This window comes from Coenobita brevimanus, chromosome 55 (assembly GCF_032717465.1).
Source record: "Coenobita brevimanus isolate Jiangsu-jjx chromosome 55, ASM3271746v2, whole genome shotgun sequence".
Lineage (NCBI taxonomy): Eukaryota > Metazoa > Arthropoda > Malacostraca > Decapoda > Coenobitidae > Coenobita > Coenobita brevimanus.
Genome location: NC_137008.1, coordinates 40581436 through 40606435, shown reverse-complemented (window position 1 = coordinate 40606435; position 25000 = coordinate 40581436).

Sequence of the window (25000 nt, the reverse complement as noted above, 5' to 3'; positions counted from 1 at the left end):
GAATATCTGTATCAACCTCACTGGCTTGGTATGAGAAATAAAGGTGAGAAATACAGGTCAAAAATATAAGCAAAGTGGGGCGATCAGAGAGTGCAATGTCCGTACCCATCAGGTGGCCTGAGGACCGAACATTGATTTTACACATATGATCTTGACATTCAAGCGATTGCTCACAAAATCAAAGTACTGTATTTCTTTCTTGCCCTACCCTTAACTCTTCCACCAGATTTGGCCAAAATCAGATCAAAATTGTTTGAATTGACTTTGTCCTTTGATCATGACTTTTAACTATTCCTGGTGACTGTAATCTTTTACTGATTGTTCTTAAAATGAGATATCTTTATTCTTTCCTTATCGGGAACCTTAACACAAAGTTTGATGTCAGCTGGATAAAAATGGTTTAAGTGCACTTTTTCATTTGACCTAGATCTTTGGGCTACTGTTTTAAAAAACAGTAAGTCAACCGCCGGGCAGGCACATACATACGTACATTACGTATGTTTTGTTCGGCGTTTGTGTGTGTGTGTGTGTGTGTGTGTGTGTGTGTGTGTGTGTGTGTGTGTGTGTGTGTGTGTGTGTGTGCGTGCGCGTGCGCGCACGGGCGTGGGCGCGCATGCTAGTGAACAAAATAGCGCTAAATGTTATTCTCATTTTTAGCGAACCTGGAACCGGAGGTGTTGAGGGACAATCAAGGGGTATCGTGCTTGACAGCAGTAAGTCAGAGGTCAGCGTCACAGAGCTCAAAAAGTTCAAAGTCAATTTTTTTTTTCCAGTTAAGATCAAACTTGGAGGAAATGTTTAAGGTAAGACAAGAGCAAAGGGATTATTCTGCAAATAGTCAATCAAAGGACCAGGCCACAGGGCAAAGGCAAAGTTACACCCGTGTGTCTAAATGTGAACCAAATAACTAAAACAGTTTTGATGTGATATAAACAAAACTATATGGAAGGGTTTAGGATCACCCGCGGGGTAGACCTATTGTTTCTGAGAACACTAGAGCAAAGGTTATGGTAACATGACATGGTTAACTTAGATTCTAGTCGACTTAGACCACACTTTATGGAAGGCTTCTGAGTCACGCAAGGTTAATGGGATTCAGGTCTGAGAATAATCAGTCAAATCTCGAGGTCAGAGGGAAAGATCAAATGCCAAGGTCACAGGACGAGGTCGACTCAGATAGCTTTTATCTAATTTGGACTAAAATTAAAGGAAGCGTAAAGGGTCAGGCATTGATGAAGTAATTAGATTTTTAAACCAATTAATCGAAAGTCAAGGTCACAGGGTAAAGCCAAATGTCCGGCCCCTGAACCAGTCGGTGGAAGCGGATGTTGCGTGTTCCTTCCCGTTTGTCGATTTACAGGCTGAGTTAATTAACTTTACGTTAGCTACTTAAATACTTTCTAAAAATTTAATTAGCCAATACTGACTACATTTAATTAATTTAAAGTGATATATTTCGTATTTTGTTCTTTGACAAGAAATTTTAAGACTGAGGAGAGTCTGATGGTGGTTTTGTATCTAGTTCAACTGTTGGAGCTATCTTTTATATATAATCCTTTAACTACGTGTCTGGAATTTCGGTCGTCGTCATTTTGAGTCTTACACGCATTTCAGAAAATCAAAGCAGTTGCACCTACTAAGTCGCCTGATGAAGATTGCCACTAGATTTGTTGGTTAACGTTACAATAAAGAAGCCTCATACGTATTCAGCAAAACCCCCGATTTCAAGCTAAAACCAGGATGTACCCTTAACTAGTGAGAAACACTCTACTTTAAAATGCACTTCCAGCTCTCAGACGGTACTTGTGGGTAATGTTTCTGTGGTTATTTGAACTAAAAAACAGATGAGAAGCTGTTTCTGTGTAACTGTGCATCACACTGAGAAAAAGAACTGAAATCTTCCATGTTATGCTACTGTTGTAGAATGGGCCTCCACACTGTTGAAATATTTACAGTTTTTATGGATTGTTGCGGAGGAGTTTAGATAGCAGACAAACTTGGTCAGAAGTCTGTGTAGCCTGCGTCTGATACAGACTGTGATAGTGAAAGTAATAGTGATAATGATAATATTGAGACTAAGGATGAGGCTGGGAGGACATAATGACCCTAATACTCAAGTATCGCCCTTACTTCAGTCTTGGCACCATTCTTTCTATTGTATTAAACAAGAAAGGACCCAAGGCTGCGAAACTGCAAGATACGTCTTTTCTAAGGAAACTGAACAGAGCAAGCAAATCCAAAATCCATTCATATCAAGATGCCTGGAAACACTGCATTTAAGTGTGAAAATCATAGGCAGTGAGAAAGACAATGAAGACAATCACAGGCCTGACCAGTGAACTCTTGTATTAGAAAGCTGGAAAGAATAAGGGAGAGATACGCAGCTAGGCAGGAGCTGTGTGCCTAACGTAATAAGTGAGAAATGCAAAGTTCAGAAATACAGTGACCAGAATCATGGTGATAAAAAGAAAATGAGAGATGCAAGACTGCTGGAGAGAGAGAGAGAGAGAGAGAGAGAGAGAGAGAGAGACAGACAGACAGACAGAGACAGAGACCGAGAGAGAAAGGAAGGGGGGGGGGAAATAAGTGAGGTGAGGAGAGTTGGCGAGACGAAAAGTCTTCCATTCCGCCCTTTTCAGTTATGTTGCGTGTGATGAGCCCCCAAACGCATGAGTGCTGCACTCCACACGGGGACAAATGCAAGTCATGTTCAGAGTCAGCAACTGAACAGGGTTAACGAATGCCCAGAGTCGGTTAAGTACACCAAATCTCTGAGAAGCTGAGCGTGCAAGAGTTGCAGTTTGAGTTTCCAAGTTTTTACGTGAAACTGACTCTCAAAACAATTAAGAGATGATGCGTAATTCTGAGTAAAAAGGGATAGTCATGTGTAAGATTTGTTTAGTGAGAGATAGGTTCAGTGATGCTGGTCACATAAAAATGCCCTTTAAGAAGATCTCTACGTCTGCAGCTAAAGCAAGTACACGCCGACTAAAGCTACTGACATTTTTGAAGACGAAAACCACTTGCAGGAGAAATTCTCATGTTGCTCAATGGAATAATAAACTGAAGTTAGCTTGCTCGGTGTTCATTCTCTCCTATAAGCTTTCCAAAAGAAGTCTACAATTCTATTCAGATTTGATCCAGCAATATGTGGAAGAGCCATTTGAAGAAGTAAGTGACCTAACGCAAAAGCAGAAGGTGGTCACAGCATCATTTAAATGTCTTCATCTGCGTTACTGGAACGAAAACCGCACTCCTTCGGGACACTGAATCAAAACACTGAAATTGGAACCCTCTTTTTAACCAGTTTGAGGAGGCAGTATTCATAGTATAGGGACCAGCAGGGTGCCACTTTGAAGCAATCTTGGATCCTTGCTTCTGCCTAACGTTGACTACAGATTTGAGAAGAGGAGCATTCGTAATACTCTTAATTCAAAGCAAGCCTCTAAAAGTATCAGTCAGTTGAGGAAAATAGTCAGAACAACCTTCTCCACTCAGACAAAGCCGCATATTTTCGATTTTCGCACCTGTATGCTACCTCTGCCTCTAGCCCAGCAACACCACCACCTCAGGAAGATAATGATTACCTGTGTCAGCCCAGCCAACATTTCAGCCAGGCCCCTTTAACGTACCGGAGACTTGCTGAAGATCCACATCTTACTCCAGCTGACCAACATAAATTGCAGATACCACCATCCACTCCAGTTGAAAGCCTCTTTTCAGTTGCTGACAGTAAATTTCATGTAGAACGTAAGTCTTAGTGAAGAAAGGATTTAGTATTTCATATTCTGCAGAATGAAGAAGCGCATTTGTATGTAAAATATACTTGTTGGTCTACAATTTGTTGCATGCTATATAATCATTATTGGGGAAGTTGACTTTCAGAGTGAATAGTGTACTGTAATATTTGAAAAAAGACTTTTTTTTTTTTTATGTTCATATTTAAACTGAAACCAGCAACATGCTCAAAAGCATATCAATAGGTAAAGCTCCACTCCTCATATCTTATTACAGAACTTATATACTGTTGATCCAGAAACAATCTATAAACTTCAGAGAAATTTAAACCAGTTAATTTAAACAAAAATGACCTATTTGGAAAAATCGCCAAATAACAAGTAAATCTTGAAAGTGAATCGACCCAGTGCGGTCGGCGAGTTAATGCTGACCAAACAAAGAAAGAGCCTACCTGCCATTACACAAGCCTAAAAATGCCAGCCTCCCCTCTCACCCCGCCGTCAGAAGCCCTACGATCCTGCTTTTACATTTACAAACCTTCTCTAGCTTAAGCTTGGAATGAGACTGCTTGATTATTCTTTTGTCTTGGCTTATACAGCAACCATACACTCTACAGCGAAACAAATGCCAGTAATAAAATGAAGACTACAACAAGCAAAACGACTTCCCACAACAGTGAACTATTAGATGTTTATCCTGTCATTGGGTTCAACTCCTTGATGACTACGATTCTTGCATGTGGAGGGCGTCCAATGTGGCCGGCGTGGTTTAATAGCGTAATGCTGTGTAAGCTGAGGTGTTGATCAACCCAGAGCATTATCTATACCTAGACTTGCTCACACCACCAGCCCTGCTACACCTGTATGCCATACACCTACACTCACACCCACATTCTCATTCACGCCTATGCCTAGACTCACTTCCTCACCCACATCCACACTCACACCAAGTGTTACACTCACATCCAGACACTAACTAAGCCATACCTAGACCCACATTCACACCCGTATTCGGAAGCACACATACTCCACTGACGCTTATACTACCCTGACCTCCGACATCACCAATGCTTTAACATTTACTCCGTTATTACCACCACTGTCTCCACCGTCATCACCAACCCCAAATTATTTAAAGTACATTATTACGAACGCAGCGAGCGAAGCGAGCAAGCGTTGCTGAAGCGAAGTTTACGTTCAGTTGAGAAATGAGCGGCCCGACACGACACGGCCCGTCCGCGATGGTTTTCAGAGGTTGATAACTTTTCTATGTGCCATAGAGAAGAGATTCTTTCAGCAGGTAGTAGAAACATTCAACAAATTTTGTTTTTAGCTACGTATTTACTCACGACACCAAAGAAACCCCTTGCAATCCCAGCTTTCCGTGGGATTGTACCGAGGGCTTCAATGGACATGCTTCACTATGAAATCGATTTGAAAAAGATTTCCTGTTGTAACACTATATTTTTTCCATGGATTCTAACAATTACCTGTCGGATATTATGCTCGTGTGTGTGTGTGTGTGTGTGTGTGTGTGTGTGTGTGTGTGTGTGTGTGTGTGTGTGTGTGCGTGAGTGCGTGCGTGCGTGCGTGCGTGCGTGCGTGTGTGTGCGTGCGTGCGTGCGTGCGTGTGTGTGTGTGTGTGTGTGTGTGTGTGTGTGTGTGTGTGTGTGTGTGTGTGTGTGTGTGTGTGTGTGTGTGTGTGAAAGAAAATGTGAGAAAGTAAATATTTCAGCTCATATTCTGTTACTGTTCAACTACCTCACCAGTAATGTTGAAATTTTACACCAAGACCAAATTATGATAATAGGTGTATGTACAGTCACTCATAAAAGAAAAGACCCCCCCCCCGTGTGAGAGGCAATATAACTCGCGGCTGTCAGTGTTGGTAACAGTGCATCTGACGTCAGGGAAACTCGGGGTGATGAGGGATGTTGGAGGGGAAGGGGGTGCAAATCTGCACGAAACACCCCATCAATCCACTTTTCAAGTCACATGTTTTATGTTAACCTTCACACAAAATTTACTTTACCCTCATAATCATACACGAGCAAAAGAACTCACCAGTTAATGCGTGGAATCATTGACATATGACAGTAAATTATATTTCTGAACATCTTTGGATGTTATTACACAGTAATGCCGATTTGGTATATCTGTGTGTAACTATTTGCAATGATAGAATGATATATATATGTATTATTAGGGAAAGTACAATATTACCTAATTTTGCTCAGCTTATACGTATCCCTTTCACTGTTAGCAAAGGGCAAAATTAAAACATTACTTATGGGCGTTGTTCTTAATGTTACTGTATTCTTAAACTACTGTATCTAAACCATATTATTAAATTCGATGCATTTATGTTTCGTGTTCCTATACTCACATTACAAATGAAGTTGAATTATTAAGGGTGGTGGTATATTTTTGTGCACAGGTGTAACGTTACAGGTCCCTCCTAGTACGTGTGTGAATGAATAAAAAAATGGAGTGATGAAGTGTTTCGTGCAGATTAGCTCCCCCCCCCCAACCCACAAACACCACTCCTCACCCTCTCTATCCCTGACGTCTGGTGCACTGTTACCAAAACAGAGTCGCCAGTTACAAGGCCTATCGCTTGGGGGGGGGGGGGCTTTCTTCGTTAAGTGACTGTTTACTCGCCATGCTCTCACAAGGCATTTTGTTGGTTATTATCCCCGTCATCACCGTCATAACCAACACCATACTCTCCATTACTGCTACCTCTGCTTTCACCAGCATTAAGATCGTCGTCGTTAAGCTATGTGTGTGTGTGTGTGTGTGTGTATACGGGCTATATATATATATATATATATATATATATATATATATATATATATATATATATATATATATATATATATATATATATATATATATATATATATATATATATATATATATATATATATATATATATATATATATATATATATATATATATACATATATTTTATAAATAACAGAACGGAGGAATGAAAAGCAAATGGGTAAAAAAAAAAATCCATTCACCAGATTACCGGTGTCCTCTGTTCATAAAACATCTGTAACAATTAGACTTGAACAGCTGTGGGTTGAAATTTGGAGGGAAACAACTCTGGGGAAGCGAGTTCCAGTGAGATGCAGTTCGGGGAATGAAAGAATTCTGATAGGCAGATGTTCTGCAATATGGCTGAGTAACATGCCAGTCATGAACGCTACCAGAAGCCCGTGTAACACGAGGGAAGGCATGGAGAGGTGGCACCATGGTCGCAACTTCGCCTGAGCATTTGCCATAAAAATATCTGTAAAATAATGCAAGGGAGGCAACATTCCTTCTTACTTGCAAGGGAGGTAGTTTATTTGTAATGACAGGGTTGTTAATAATTCTAACAACTTTGCTCTGAATTTTGTCTAGTTGTTTTAATGCAACCTCTCCACATCCATTCCACAAGGGTGAGCAATATTCAAGCTAAGAGCGCACATGACTTATAAATTATAGCTAACTGCTCATCAGTGAAGAAGTACAATAATCCAAGTTTTTATGAGGCGGTTTTAGCAAGTGATCTAACATGAGAGGTCCAGCTGATGGCATTGTTGAGTGCGACGCCAAGAATTTCAATACTTTTGGAGATGGGAATATTAGTAGCACTGAAGGTAATGTACGAATCTGGCAATATATGTCTATTAGTAAATTGTATATATTTAGTTTTACAAGTATTAAATGAGACAAGGTTGTTTTGTCCGCATTCACTAATCGTAGATAGGTCTTGATTTATGGAGATGGCTGTACTGAGCTAAGAGGTAGAAATATTAGACTTTGTAAATGGGTGTCTGAGTGTGAATGAACTATGTAGTGTTGAGTCATCTGCGTATGAGTGGATGGGATTGTGGGTGACAGATAAGAGATCATTAATATGAACCCGAAATAGGGTTGGTGCGAGAACTGATCCCTGCAGCACGCCGGAGTTAATTGAGTGAAGATTGGAATATACATCATCTACTTTTACTCTTATTTTCCTGCCACTAAGATATGAAGAAATCAAAGGCACAAAAGACGTTAGTCCATAGCAAGGATGTTTGGACAGCAAAGAACGGTGCCATACTCTGTCGAAAGCTTTAGAAGTATCAAGGGCTACTGCATGAGTTTCTCCATGTAGATCAATTGACTGATGGATGGTATGAGTTAGGAGATTGAGTATGTCAATGGTGGATCTTTCGTGGCGAAAACCATATTGTCTATCACTAATTAAGTTGTTGGATTCAAGATGTTTAACAATGTGCTTATTAATTAAGGTTTCATATATATATATATATATATATATATATATATATATATATATATATATATATATATATATATATATATATATGTATATATATATATATATATATATATATATATATGTATATATTATATATATATATATATATATATATATATATATATATATTATATATATGTATATATATATATATATATATATATATATATATATATATATATATATATATATATATATATATATATATATATATATATATATATGGAGCCTCAGTGGTAGAGTGTGTCTCGTATGCTGGGGAACGCGGGTTCGCCTCCCGCCAGAGTTGTAAAAACTTTGGGAAGCGTTCACCAAGCCACTTACTTCTTTGGCGGACATAAGGGGTGCTGTGGTTGAACCAGTGTCGCATACTAGTATGCTTGCACCCAGTTGACTTAAGGTGGGCCGATTACTCTTGTTCACAGACCACACACATCCAAAGCCACTCCAACATTACAATTACACTCACAAGCACTTCTCACCCTACATACAATTTCTACCAGACAGCCTATGCCATTGCGTAGAGATACATTGGCTGTATCGTCCCTGCTTTGGTAGGGATAGGCCGGTCCTGCAGTGGACCTCAACGGCTGGTGATCATATATATATATATATATATATATATATATATATATATATATATATATATATATATATATATATATATATATATATATATATATATGTGTGTGTGTGTGTGTGTGTGTGTGTGTGGCATCATAATCTTTTTCATCATCATTCACCCTCCCCACCATATAAAACTATCTCAGGCGTAGTGAAAGAAGGGTAATTTTTTACATGTTGTACAATGGATTCTCGTCTGTAATGCGACATGTGGGGAGAGTTACCCCACCCCAGTGATACCCGGAGGGGGTCAGCCCCATCACAAAAATAAAAACGATTAGATATAGGAGAAAGTAGGCATATGGATTCCCGCTAAATCGGCATACATATCGCAGTTTCTTGTTCTCTCTGAATTCACAGGACTAAACTGCACATTTTCTTTATTAATAATTGTTATACTGATTCATATTGCAAAGACATTTTCACTGGAGACTTTATTTAACCCTTTGCATCCCCAAGAAGTCTTTCATTTGTTATTCCCGTTGCCACCAGGCGGTCACCTAGGAAAGACATTTCGTGTTAAAAGGTTAGTGGACAGCATATTCAACCCCTCTATTTCGAAAAGTCTCCTACGCAAAACGGGAGATGGCACAAAAAAAAAAAAAAAAAAGGTCATTGTAGGGAGGAGGGTCACTACTGCAGAGCTTCGCTAATACTGTTACATTGATTTTCAACTGATTTATTGCATCAAATGATGTTTACATTTTTCCAGTCGTTGGAAGGTTGACATATTACACGGCAGATCTAGGTTACTGTATGGATAACTGCATTGTACGTCTATAAACCACTGCAGACATACAGGATGACAGCCAAGAAGAAGGCTTATACTGATACCTATCGACTACATGAGGGTCATTAAGACAGATAATCAGTTTCTTCCAAGTCTCAATCTTCTAAGATTACGACACGCAACAATCAAACTTACATTCAACTTTCCAACTGTACTGCTGAGTGACAAAGAGACAAGAAAGAAATCAACTTTCCAACTGTACTGCCGAGTGACAAAGAAACAAGAAACAGAATGAGTCCACCGGTCCGAGAATCGGACTCAAGTTCTTCCAGCTGCGAGTCGGACGTACTAACCAAAACATCACCTGCTCCCTTTGAAGACAGCGACCTATGTATAAACAGAGACCGCGGCAAGTATCTAACAATGAATTTGAGACCCTGACATGCAGGTGTGAGGCAGGTGTTTGACTGAGGCAGGTGTGAAATGTAAAAACTGCTGTTCACACTTGTACCGAGAAAAATATAAATATTATGTTGGAAAGAAGCAGAGAGAATATCTATCTATCTATATATTTACCTATCTGTCTATCTATCTATCTATAGCTAGGTAGAAATAGACAAATAAATACAGCTAAAAAGGGGAGATACACACAAACTATACGATCTTGTTTTTAAACCTTTCATTGCGATGACCCATGTTTCACTTGCCTCGGTCACGCTAGACGACTTCGTTCATGTTAGGGCGCGTCCAGCCGTCCACACGTGTGCTCGAACAAGTGCTGGCAACATGTAAGCAACACAGTAACAAACAGCTGCAAACATGTTGGGAACAGCAGCGTCCAGATCATATTGGCAACATCATGATGAAGCCTCAGCTGCCTGGTATGGACACACTTATCCCATCGCCTCTGCTGCCAGTGTTCGAAGCTGCACTGAAACATGTTTGCAAACATCTGTCCAAATACTGCTGCAGACATGTTCCCGAACATGTTGCCAGCCGTGTTGCCAACATATGTTCGAGAGCACGGGTGGACGCGCACTTAGAAACGACCGCTAACAGTAGTACTAGCTGAAATCCAGGCTCATGTGAAGCGTGAACCCGGTGGACTGCAAGCTGAAGCTGCCCTCCTCCTTTCAGGGGACAGGGAAGGAGGTGAGGGACGTTTGCATAACCTGACAGCGAAGCCACTAAGTTAATTTGCTACCACCACATGAAAGCGTCCATCTCCAGGTTATGTCTAACCTCTCCTACTCGTAATGCGTTCCCTGTGATTAATAAAACCGTGGAGAAAGTAACAATACCCTAAAGAATATGATATCAGACAAGAGATATTAAAACTGATCACCTTGTGTTTTTAGATAGCCTATACAGCGAAGCGACAATGACTGTAGATTTTTTCGTTGAATGAGTACGGTCCGATCTGCTAACCTTTTTGCCGTGAATTACAAACTTTTGCATTCATTCTTATGGTCCTCAAATTATTTTGATTCAACTCAGGAACACCAGCTGCGATAAAATTGTAAGGCGTCTAGTTTATTTACCTCTTAGGTTGCTAATTAAGAGTTTACACTTAATTTTGGCTGATTCTAGTCGATTTTATTCATCCCAGGACACCCACCGAAACCAAAAACCGAATTCTCAGAAATTTGCAGGTATTATATATGGGTCAGGACAACTTGGTACAGGATGAAAAATTCCAGAAGTACCTTAGCGTACTTACACAGTTTCATTCAGTACAGGAAAACGACCACAACAAAAGCGTCAGTTCGCAGTCCTTTCCAAGTAAACTGAGTCATGTAAAAAAAAAAAATAAATAATTCGTCCAAACGCACAATACTGTTTGAGAGATTGATGCGGCTATGTGACGCACCTGGCAGGGAAACAGTTACATCGCTGTTCATCTACAGTATCTTGACTTGAAGGAGATTTTCCTACTTTTGCGGCAAAACAATATAACAATTCTAAGATCACCATCATTTCCATAACACATTCTCGTGAGTTGGATCATATTTCAATGTCAACCTCTTGTTATAGGATAAAAAATACGACGGCTCTACAGTCTTTCCACAATATTTCCTCGTGATAAGGACCAAATTCAAGTGTTAATTTGTCGTTACAGCTCAGCATTCAAGATAGGAGAGATGGCAAATGTAGGTCATTTCCAAACAGTAGATTACATGTCCCATTACACTCGTATATACATACAATTCTCCCCAGTCAAACAATTTTACACATTAAGCGTTTAAATTAATTAAATTAAAGATTGTTATCCTTCCCTGGGGAAAGTAAGATGGATTAAATTAAAGATTGTTATCCTTCCCTGGGGAAAGTAAGATGGTCTCCGCACAAGTACAGTACACTAATATACTTCTGTGTAAATTGCCATGATGATCAGTGAACATGCAAGAAGAGAGTATCTCAAACTTTGTGTGCTAGTGTGGATTGATCTGTCACCCTAAAGCCCCTTAAAAGCTCTAAACCAAGCAACAACAACAACAGTAACAACAACAATAATAATAATAATAATAATAATAATAATAATAATTATTATTATTATTATTATTATTATTATAAACTAGAACTCCGTAACTGTCAGTCTCCATCTACTGTTTCTTAGTGACCTTGACCCCACTGGGGAGATTTTCTTTTCTATCAGCAATGGTCCATGCCAGGACACATAACCTGGGCCCTTCAGATTCCTTGCACAGCCTCTGCTTCTCCTGGAATCGTTAGGAGCCTCTGACGCCAGTCTAATAATAATAATTAGTTATGTATTTTCATTGTGTAGCCACAATAAAAAGGCATCAACATGTGGTAAGGTATGTGTATATAACCAAGATCTGAAGACTGTAAGGTAACTTCTTGTGTAACAGTAACAAGGGATTTGACAAAGGTGTCAAAGAATTATTTCTTGCAGTGACCTTGACCTCATTGGAAAGATCTGAATTTTTTTCTATCAGCAATGGCCCATACCAGGGCACATAACCTGGGCCCTTCAAATTTCTTGTGCAGTCTCCTGTTCTTCCGGAATCGCTGCGAGACTCTGAGGTGAGAAAATAATAGTAATACGTAGGTGGAAACTAATAATACCTAGGAAATGGAAATTGCCACTAGCAATCTCAATAACTCAGCACATGACAAGCTATCGCTGGACCTGGTGATTGCAACGCCCTTTATATAGTGTGCACTTCAGAGTGAAGAGCTGATGTAGTATGGCCCCGATAGAAGAGTGTCAAACACGTTGGAAGAATGGGAAAGCAACAAAATCCTCGCAGTGCAGTAATGGCAGGTTCCAAACTACTTTCCATTGACCCCTGGGCAATCTCAGAAACTACCAGCCCATAGTAATTTCAGACCTGTTCCCCGACCTTGGCTATGTCCCACAAAAATGTCAAGTCTGTAACTATAGCAATTTCTGAGCATCCACGAAGAGACTATTTTTATAGGTTTTTGGATGGAACTAGAAAACCAATACTGGGAACTGGATGATACTGGTTCATGTGAAGCCACCCGATGGGGAAATCAGATGGCCAAGTATGATGGCCGTTGCTTTGAAATTGGGCGAATATGGGCAAATAAATGCTTCTTAAGAAAGAATAATTATAAGAATATTGACAAGAACATTATAACTCATCACTGGTGTGGTGACTAATAACAATAGCTAGAACTCTCACTGTCCTGCCGGAGAGTCACTAGTCTCCACTACTGTTTCTTACGATGACTTTGACCCCACTGGTGAAATTTGGAATGTTTTTAATAAAACGAAATAAACTCTCAGGAACTGGTCCATCAACTTTCATTTTCAGATTACTTGCTCAGGTCCCATTGAAATCTTCAGTAGGCAAGACCCTGAGGTGAGAAAATAATAGTAATACGTAGGTGGAAACTAATAATACCTAGGAAATGGAAATTGCCATTAGCAATCTCAATAACTCACCACATGACAAGCTTACTCACTCACAATATAATACTGATATGAAACTTTCTGACATACCCATCCACTGCACATAAAAGATTTGGATTTTTTTGTCAGCAATGGCCCATGCCAGGACACATAACCTGGGTCCTTCAGATTCCTCACGCAGGCTCCGATTCTCCTTGAATTATCGTGAGACTTTGAGGATGGAATAATAATAATACTAGCAAAAACAATAGTCTTCACCTATGTAATACGTGGAGACTAATAATACCAACAAAAACAATAATCTCCATCTATGTATGAAGTGGAGACTAATATCTAGAACTCTGTGACTGTCCTGAGGACAGTCACTAATCTCCATCTATAGTTTTTTACAGTGATCTTGACCCCATTGGGGAAAATTGGATTTTTTTTTTTTCTATCAGCAATGGTCCACGTCAGGACGTAATCTAGGCAGTTCAGAGTACTGAATTTCATTAAATCAGGCTTTACTGATCTACCAGAAGACCCGCCGACATGTCGTAAAAATACCCCCGCTAATACCAATACACCAGTCCTGTATGAGACAGCCCTAGCATGTATTCAATATGGACGGTGGGTGTTAGCGCCGAAGTGGTGACATGTAGAGGTGTATGGTATGTAGGAGGACTGCTGGGCCTTGATAGCAGGCTGTGAAGCCTATGCCCAGAGTCGGACACATAAAAAAAACTTGCTCAGGTCCCACTGAAATCTCCATCAGACACGACTAACTTATCTCGTTCACAACATATTACTGATATGACACGTTCTGATTTGCCATTCCACTGTACATAAAGGATTTGGATTTTTTTTTTTTAAATTACCAATGGCCTATGCCAGGGCAGATAACCTGGGCCCTTCCGATTCCTCGCACAGTCTCCGGTTCTCCTGGAATCATTGCGAGACACTGAGGCCAGAATAATAACTAAAAAACAAAAATTTTCCTCTAAAATTATTGTTAACAAGTACGAATGGCAAACGTGCACAGAGAAGGGGTGTAAATAGCATAGAAACATGAGAGCATTCAGGATGGGAGGAGATTTGGACACCTATACCCATTACTATATTCCACACTTTAGCCACAAACTTGTGGCTGGTGGAATACATTCCACCAGCTACAAGTTTGTGGCTAAAGTGTGGAATATAGTAATGGGTATAGGCCTCCAAATCTCCTCCCATCCTGAATGCTCTCTTGTTTCTGTGTGTGTGTGTGTGTGTGTGTGTGTGTGTGTGTGTGTGTGTGTGTGTGTGTGTGTGTTTCATTTTTTAGCTGTGCACTTTTGCCATTCCTGCTTCTTAACAATTATTTTAGAAGAAAATTTTTGTTTTCTAGTTTATGATCTTTTTGTGGAAGTATTATTATGCAAAAAGCAAGTGTCAGATTTGGATTGTTACATGCATTGCATACTGAAGGACTAAAACGAGGGTGCCTTCCCGTGAGATAAAGAGTTTTGGTACGTACTTTAACTGTAGGCTATCAGTAGCTGACCAATATTGCGCAAAATGACGTATTTACGAGTGACCGCGAAGCGTTTTTCAGGCCGTAACTCGCGAACCGTAGCCTGGACACTATTCTAAACATGAAAAGAAACTTCTACACTTGATAAGCAGCGTTTTGGTGTATAGTACGCTCGCGTACGCCTTTCTGTTTTGGAGTTATGACAGATGAAAAAGAAAGAAAGAAGGAAAGAAAGAGCAAAATCGACATTTCTGCAGTTCGATTTTGCGACTCCTACGAAGGTTAGCAAAACTTTGCGAATAGTTTTGCACTTGAACAGCGAAGGTCTTTTAGTTCATAAACTTAGAACTAAGCTTTGCGACCGTGTTCGCACAAATGCTCCTACACCCTATAGTACAGGACGCCGTTTTGAACCTGCGCCATTCCTACTTACGGAGTGCTACCGCACGGCGTGATAATATCAGCAAAAAACAATACCACCTATATAATAAGTGGAGACTAGTACTACCGCTACTACTACTACTACTACTAGTAATAATATTGACAAAAACAATATGATTCACTACCACTGGTGTGGGGCGTTATAATAACAAAACAAACTACAAGGGCGTCTGTGGATATTTGCCCAAGGAAGTACAGGTACAGCACCGAGCTAAAAAGTATTTTGAAGAGAGTAAAAAAAAAAAAAAAAAAAGAAGAAAAGAAAATAGTCACATAACGAGAATCTGACACGAGTACTAGTTTTTTTTTTTTTTTTTTTTTTTGCTAACTCACTGAATCCGATAACTTTTTGTTGTTGTTGTTGTTGCTTATTCTTGCTGCATTCAGATTCTGTTTTTCAACTAAACGAGGACCTCTATCAGTTAAGGGGCCAATTAAGGATATATCTAACCCCTTCCTTTCAAGACAGTAAATAATAATAAAAATAAATAAATAAATACACAACACGGCTTCATCAGGTCGTGGCAAGAATAAACCTAAAAGCATAAGTTTAGTAGTTTGGATCATCGGATTTAAGGAATTAGATTTTCGTACATTTCTGGCATGGGTTTCGAGACTGTAAAATCACGTCAGGGTAGTGAAGTGGTTAACTCCCTCAGTAAAGTAACGGTACACGCTAACAACCTATCCCATACCACGTCGTTCGGGATACAGGAGCACGATGATACTCCAACTTAGTCCAGTACAATTCAGGGTAGATGACCAGCCTACCCCTTCCCCCCCCACAACCCACCGGTGGCATTACAGGAGCGAAAACCTTCTGTCATCTTTTGGCACTCGAACTCCGACTAGAACTTGCTAACCTCTAGACCACTAAGCATCTTTTATTTATTATTCTTGCTACAGCCAACGATCTTCTTTAGTTTTGGAGAGAACCAGATTAGATTTTTTAATATGAAGACATTTTTATTTAGTTCTTATTGTATTCAGACGATTATATTCGCCTCGTGACAAAATTCTCGACGTAAAGGGATCACACATAGCCTCCGTTAACCTCACTAGTGAAAGACGTCCACATTAAAGTTGTCCAAAATCGTCTGGTAATAAGAACAAAAAAAAAAAAAAAAAGTCACCCGATTGAATGGGCTAACTTTATATACTCTGACGTCCTCTTTTTTCCATCAACTACACGTAAGCCACAGGAGTCTGATTGTGTACAGGGGAAGAGTACAAAACATTATGAAGGTGATAAAGACATGACAGATTCTCTCTCTCTCTCTCTCTCTCTCTCTGTCTCGATATAATAAGTAAAGCAAACTTACGAAGCATAAGCAATAAGGTATATAATAAACACACACACACACACATGCACAACGAATTTTTCTCTCACATTTCCACGACCCACCCCCTCTCTCTCTTCTCGATAAGTAAAGCAAACTTTCGAAGTATATGCAATAAGGTATAACACACACACACACACACACACACACACACACACACACACACACACACACACACACACACACACACACACACACACGCACGCACACACGCATGAAATCGAAAACTGAGAACAAAATTTTTCTCCCTCAGTATTTTATGCAGAGCTTGACTACAAGGTAAATAAGTCATGAACACACACACACACACACACACACACACACACACACACACACACACACACACACGTGCATAGCAAATACTGAAAATGAAATTTTCTCTCACCTTTCCACGACTCTCTCTCTCTCTCTCTCTCTCTCTCTCTCTCTCTCTCTCCCACAGACACATATTTACGAGCTATGATGTGGCGGAACAACAAAGCGTTTTACAGCTGCATATAGAGTACAAAAACAACAGACACATGTACAGAACAAATCATTCATACTGTACACACTCGTCAACGCACACAGAAAAGCACACATACTGGTAATGTTAAAATAGGATTACTTACACAATGTCTTGGAAGAGGAGATTACCTTATGGATACTGTGTCTACGTACTGGAAGATAAAGTAAATTCACAAACGCAGCATAATCAGATAACCATGTACACGAAAATGAATAATTTGCTTACATTATTATATTCCTGCCTTTTCTTTGCTCTCTAGACAATACCTTATTCCACCTGCAGGTGGGAAAAAAGACAGGAAAATGATGATATTGATCATGATGATGTCATACATTTACATGCACATGCAATATTTCAACACACACACACACACACACACACACACACACACACACACACACACACACACACACACACACACACACACACACACATACACAAGCATACACAAGCATGCACAAGCACTCAGTCACATACACGCACATACAAACACACACATACATATAAATATACACACATTCTCACATGTTCGTGACCGCGTTCTTAATCCGACATGCATGGTAGTAAGTATAAAAATATGAATATAGATTTATAAGCCTATACACACAGCATACGGCCATAAACATACATGTCTATGCAAACAGGCATATTCATGTACACAGTGCTCATATAAGAACACTCACGCAGATACAGGTACGCCCAAACACTAGCACCGCTTATACTGTATACTCTTACATAAATCTGTATGACGTCAGTAACTTCATTGTACGAATATTTTTAATGTTTTACCTTTCAGTATGGCTTCGTGTCGTGGTGGTGGTGGTGGTGGTGGTGGTGGTGGTGGTAGTGTCGTTGTTGTTGTTGTTGTTGTTGTTGCTGCTGCTGCTGCAGCTGCTGCTGTTGTACAGATGGACTGGTGGTTGGTGGTGGTTGTGATAATAGTGGAAGTATTGATGGTTGTGAAAGTGGTGATCGAGGCAGAAGTGGTGGTGGTGGTGGTTCTGGTGGATGAAAAGAAGCCTGTATATAGGCCTGAGGCTTGAGCCGTAAATCTTGACACAGCCGTTGTGTCTATTTTCATAGTAGCACCTGAAACAGCAAGTGGTTTTATGTGACCAACACTTCCCCAGCAGGTAAACTTAAGCTGTTAGTATCTGAGTCTGGAAAACTCTGTGAAAGAAAGAAGGTGAGAATGAAAGCAAGAAAGAGCAAGGTGATGAGATGTAGTAGTGAAAGAGACCAGAACAATATGAGAGTAGGTTTCACTGGCGAAGATTTGGAGGAAGTGAAGTGTTTTGGAGGTGGGCATTGCAGCGGTATGAACTCAGGGACCTGGAATAAATCATAACTTAGAGAGAGGGGTAAATATTCGGAGGAGTTAAGAGGTGTATGGAAGGAACGATCAATATCCGTTCAGACGTTTATGGGTATGCATCAAGAAACAGTGATGCCGACAGTCCTGTATGTATGAGAGACGAGGGCCAGGAATGTTAGGCACCGAAAAAATAAATAAATAAATAAATAAAGTGAAAGTGTTGGAGATGAAATGTTTGAGATGTACTAGATTCGAGATGGTTTGACATGGGGAAAAATGAAAATGGAGGGCAGATGTGAAGCAGACGTACTATCGTGGAATGGGCAGATCAGAGTGTTCTGAAGTGGCATGGTTATACTGAGAGAAAGGGTAACGCGAGACTGATAAGGGAAGTGTCCATATCGGCAGTGGAGGGAATGAAGAAAGAGAATGGCTACAAGAAGGTGAAAGGATATTGTAAATAACTGGTCTGAGTATCTAGAAGGGTGTGGGGTGTGTATGGAACAAGGCAAACTGGAATTAAGTGATTTCGGAAGGATGACTTGCTGCTAATGATCTACTGTATAGCAGGCAAGACGTGAAGTGACTGGGGTAAATAGTAAATCAATGGACACTGGTTAAAGATGATTTAAGCTGTTATATGTAAAGTTTGTAGACATTAAATAAGACAAAACTGAATGTGAGTGAATGAAACTGCTTAATCTTAGTTTCCGGCTCTACCCCGTTGGAATAGGTAGCAGCAAAAAAAAAAAAAGTACAATATGGGCTGAACAACTTGAATTCACACCACGACATCTATCAGAAAAACCCTGTTCTGCAAACACCTACTTAAGGGACTCAGACAATACCTCTGACTAATGCCACCCAACAACAATTTGGGTTCAGGCCGTAATTTCCCGTCAGTTACTCTGCAAAATTACCATTCGTTTTGGATGGCACAGTCCTTGGATGTGTAGTCGGAGTACAGGGTGGTCCATTTATAACGCAACCCACTTTTCATATGTTGCAGAGACAGCATACTCAACGTTACCATTGTCTAGCCTACATCATTTTCAACTTGCCATAATCCTTTTCACGGTTTATCGTCTCTCTCTCTCTCTCTCTCTCTCTCTCTCTCTCTCTCTCTCTCTCTCTCTCTCACTCTCTTTACGTCCACTGATTACAGAGTTAATATGTAAAATTTCATGAACCAGACAACATTGTCTAGGAAAAAAAAAAAAAATGATGCCGTCGTGGCAGCCAACAAACTGGAGGGCGCATTATATAGATCACCGTGTAAGTGACCCTCCAGCTGAACCTCCAGCTGCCAGAACCTTAGGGCTTCGTTTATTTTGCTATGATCCATCCGATAACTTACACAAAAAGATGTTTATTTACAATTCACAGATGTGTCGTAGTCCGTCAGGCTAACTAGAATCTATTTCATCGGAAGAGATCTCTTGTAGTTTACTGAACAATTGTAATTTATCTGATTGTAGGAAATGCACTGATCTAGCAGCCACTCACTCTCACGGATATACCCATCTACGGTCCTTGGTTGCAGCTGAGTTCACTGGATGTTACTGATGAACTGGAACCTGACAAACTCATGTAATTGCTGCTGTCACACTCACGAAGGTGCATTTCCTCGGGTACCCGGTCAGATTCCTGTATTGCCTCATCTTAGTCCATAAAAACTTGGCCTCTTTGGTTTTCTTCCATTTCTCCTTGTGTATATTTGTGACACTTCATGCTAAGAGATTCAGGAATTCAGTATTTCATATGTAAAGTAACACTTCCCTTAAGACAGGTTACTGCACACAGGGGTTCTCGTCACACCCTGTTCAAATGTGATCCACAGGCCCTCCAGCGATGATTATCATTAATATACTTCGCGTGGAATAAAACCTGAAAGTAACCTTCAGTATCAATATCTGAATATTTGTAATACTTCAGCAGTGGTAAAAGTAGCAGTGTTGTTGTAGGTGGTGGCTGGGATGACATTTGCGTTAAGGATGTTGGTAGTGATAGCGATAGTGACAGTGGTGGAAGTGGTTGCATGGTGTTACTATTATTAGTAATTCTTGTCATGAACAATGGTGGGCGTGGTTGTGGTGGTGGTTATAGGTGGTGTTGAGTGATAAAAGATGAAACAGGTACTGTATATATTTTTGATGATCGTAGAGGTGATGGTAATGAAGATAGCGTGGCTGTGATTATATTAATGTAAATCTAAAAACTATCAATTTATCCTTGCAAAATCCGTGATTAAGAAAAGCTACATTTATGTGCAGGCAGCAACCTATGCAAAACAAAAGGTTTTTAAATAATTTGAGTGGTGTTAACCAGCTCAAAAGTTATATTTATGTAAATCTCTAAATGCACTGAAGAGGTTTTTAATACTCGTACAGGGAGATCAAGGCACTGCTATCAATGCCAAGCCCGTAATCAGCAGAAGTCACAAAATCAAATGCCCGTCATCCCCACTATACGTTACCTCCGCCAACCTCCACCTCCACAACCCTCACACGCACTAGCCCCCACCACCAACAGCCCCCATCCCCAAAAGCCCCCACCCCGAAAAGCCCCCATCCCCACGACAACCCTCGCCGATGTCCGTGGAGGCTTACATGACGGGATGAGGTCACAGAGGTCTCATGCAACTGTATGCCGCAAATACATCTTATGAGGGAGTAACATACGAGTCGTCCTGGTGCATTTATCCTTGTTGTTTCCCACTGGTCGATAAGTTAATGTTAGGATGGTGTTTTCCCACAATTATTGGGGTGACTAAGCATCATATCGGTAGATGAATAACTGCATATAAATCATGAGAACAAAGCTGAAACACTCACTTCTGACAATGTTAAACCCAGAGTTTCACAGTCAAATGCAAAAGCAAGAACAAGTGCCGAGTAAGTCGTAATTTTCCATACAAATACAAATGGATTTCTTTCATATGCAAGTAAAAATCCATAGGCATATGAATGCAACCATGACTTTCAAATCAGATGATGTACTATTTACCTTACTCCTACTATCTCCAGGCTATATCTTTATCCAAGGATAAACTTTCTGAACTGGAGGTGTATAATACAGCCTTCAGTAACTCCTTCACTACAAGAGATCTTCCTGATGTTTAATAAAGGCGTCTGGAGGTACCAAACGTGAGATACAAGACTGCATCCTCATAATAAAGAAGTTTAGGGTTAACACTTTGCGGCAGACACTGACACAAACACACAAGAACGACTGATAGGATAATGGGACGTGAAAGAGTAAACAGGAAAGGCAGATAATTAAAAAAAATGAGGCCGATAAAAAAATACAAATTAAAACAGAAATAATGTCAGCTAAGATTAAAGTCTCATTCAGGGAAGGGAAGCCAGAGAAGGTAGTAAGTGGGATTTGAAATTGACGTCAGCGTTCACTCCCTCTCTTTTTTTTCCTTCCTGCACCCCTTCCTCATTCACTACCTCTTCTTCCCTCTTCCTCTTACTTAACTAACTTCTATTTACTCCCCTAACTCGCACTTTCTAATGTAGGTGCCTCCTTGTATGTGACTTCTCTTATTTCTATCTCATATATATATATATATATTTTTTTTTAATTATTTCTGTCTCCCATAATTTTAACCATATATCGCCTCTCTTCCTTCTCAAAATCCCACATAATTTTTAACTTTTCCCCTCATTTTAAATTTCTTTCCCTATTTGTTTTTATTTTTATCCTTTTTTTTTCTTCTTCTTCTTTTCGGGCGTCCTTCTTTTTGAGTAAGATATCCTCTTTTATTCTCTTCTTTCCCCTCGTTCATCTTCTACATCTTCCCCTTAATTGCCTTCGTTTTTGCGTTCTCTCTCTACTGCTGCTACCTTCCGTGTTTTTCCTTTCTTTCCTGTCTTTCCTTGTTTCTTTCCTGTTTATAGTCTTCCAGTCTCTCTCGTACTCTCAACATAAAATGTTTTGAGGTAACTTTACATATTCACTCTAGTCAGATTTTCCCTAATTCCAGTAAACTATCTTGCCTCAGTTAGTGTGGCGAAAAGACGTTGCATTGTATACTGTTGCTTTCTCTTACATATATTCATAAATGATACTCTAGTTTAGTACATTGTTCTTTACTATTTACTGAGGATTTTTTTAAGGTCAATTTCCTACATCCATTAGAACATCCACCTGGCATTCCATTACTGTGAGGTGTTTGTTCTCCACATTCGTCAGTACAAGGGATGTTTGGACGATCTGGAGGGAGCAGGGATAATCCTACTATTGCACGGCCCTTTTGTTTTTCGGGTCTGTGAATAGAGAAGACAGCTCTCTTATTGATATGATGGCTTGAAGGCTAGATCACCAGGATGGATCTGAGGGTCTCTCTCTCTCTCTCTCTCTCTCTCATCAGGTCTGTCATCCAGCAACTAAATCCATCCATCCTGACATGCATTCCATCCATTCAAGTTAGCTAGCCTTGTCATTTCCCTGTATCTCCCATCATTGCTCCTTTCTCTCCCCCCCTCCCTCCCTCTTCCACCTAGCCCCGACCCCCTCTAAGTGAAGCCTTACTTTACTCGCCGCGAAAAGTGGAAGAGCCGTTTTAAACATGAAAGAGGGAGGGAGAGCAAGGGGAGAGGAGGGGTGGATGGGGCAGGGGGTGGGAACGAGGGCAGGACGGGTGGGAGGGAGAGGGAGAGAGATTTGGGTCAGGTGGGGGTATTTAAAAAAACTTCTCTCTCCAAGAAGACCCACAGTTGGAGTTTTTGTGATGGAAAGGGAGGAGAGAGGGAGGATGGAGAGAGAGAGAGAGAGAGAGAGGGAGAGGGTGGGAAGAAGGGAGGGAGGGAAGAGTAAAAGGAGGGAGGAAATCAGAGAGAGAGAGAGAGAGAGAGAGAGAGAGAGAGAGAGAGAGAGAGACAGACAGACAGACAGACAGAGACAGAGAGAGACAGAGGTGGGGGGGGGGGGGGCTTTTTAATTTGAAACGGGGTGAAGGGAGGCAGGGAGATACAGGAAACGAGTATGTGTCACCGGTAACAATCTGCTTAGATGTTACGAAAACAGTGTATACAGCTTTCTTCAGTCATCCAACTCTGGACATATGCTACAAAGCTCGATCCCGAGGTACAACAGTACAAAGAGTACGAAAGCTTACGAAGCAAGGTAAACAGTATCAGACCTAATAACCCCTTGTAGGGCAAGACGCCATCCAGACTGCGCCCTGTCCACTACGACTTGGGTTAAAATTGTCAATGTTTAGTTGTATTTAGAGATTAACTCTAAAATATGGTGCTATCCATGAAGAGGTGCTATGGGAAGGATGCAGATGAGCATTGTCTTAGTTTGCTGCTGAACTGCGTGAGAAAAGCTGTAAAATGACGAAACTCCCCACCAAACTTTGCGGTGGATGAACTATCGGGGGAGGTTGAATTCATGTGGGAAGGAGTAGAAAGATGAGTGGTAGGAACGGTTACCGACTGGAGTAGCAGACTGTCTGAGGTTTTGATTTTCGTTAAAACAGTCTTAACTTCCTTAACTTACCTTCCATAAAACATTCCCGCAAACACCACACACCAGTACTGACAAGGTTAGCACATTTTAATGCAAACTACTGTGTCTGATGCTATCTGATGCTCGTGGAAGGACTACTAAACTTAATAAAATGGACTGTCTCTTTAAGGCATGGGTAGAACTGGGCCTCAGACTACATCCGATTGGCCAGTATTTCATGTGGACTGTCATAGACTCCATCAGTAGAGAAAAATGTAGTAGATTTAGTCTCAAAAAAAGAAAAAAAAATGTCATATACATCACATATAGATGTATGAGAAATGAGACTGGAAAAAAAGCTCCTAAACCATACCTATGGCAGTAAGATCCATTATTCTCATTTTTATAAACCGCAGATTTCATAGCATCTTAACTGCATAATATTTTAATATCTGGTGGTCAGTTTTTACTTTGCACCTTTTCATCAACTTTATTCTCGTATTCTTCTGTGTATACAAATGAATTCTGGAACATTTACATCTCCAGTTTGTGTGTGTACCTCAGGAAGAATACGTTTGCCCTGACCTAAAAGACTAACTTAATTCACTGAAACGTAAATTAAATGAACCTAATCTGACGCAACCAAGTTTAAATTCACCAGATTTGCCCTAACCTAACTTAAACTAGCCAAATCTGACTAAACGTAGAGTATTCTAATCGACCTAACCTTACTTACAGTAGCCAAATCTGACCTAATGTAACAAATCAAATATAATCTGCCAACCTAACACACTGCATCTTATCTTAAAAACAGCTTAAAACTACTCTACTGTTAATCTGACAACCTAACTTGACACCCTAAATCAAATTTATCTTAACTTTATCTAAATAAGCTTAACAGCAACACAAACTTATATCACGTAACACCTCAGCCTAACCTAACACACAATAACTTAAACTAACGACCAAGAGAAAATAAAATAACGTAACCCAAGCAAATTTAACGTGAACGAGATTAATTAGAGCTGACTGGTAAAGAAATTCAGTAATCTTCTGGGAGGTTTACAAACATCTCTCAGGTAAAGTGATAACTGAATCTACTGACATAAACGGAGTGACAAGGGTTA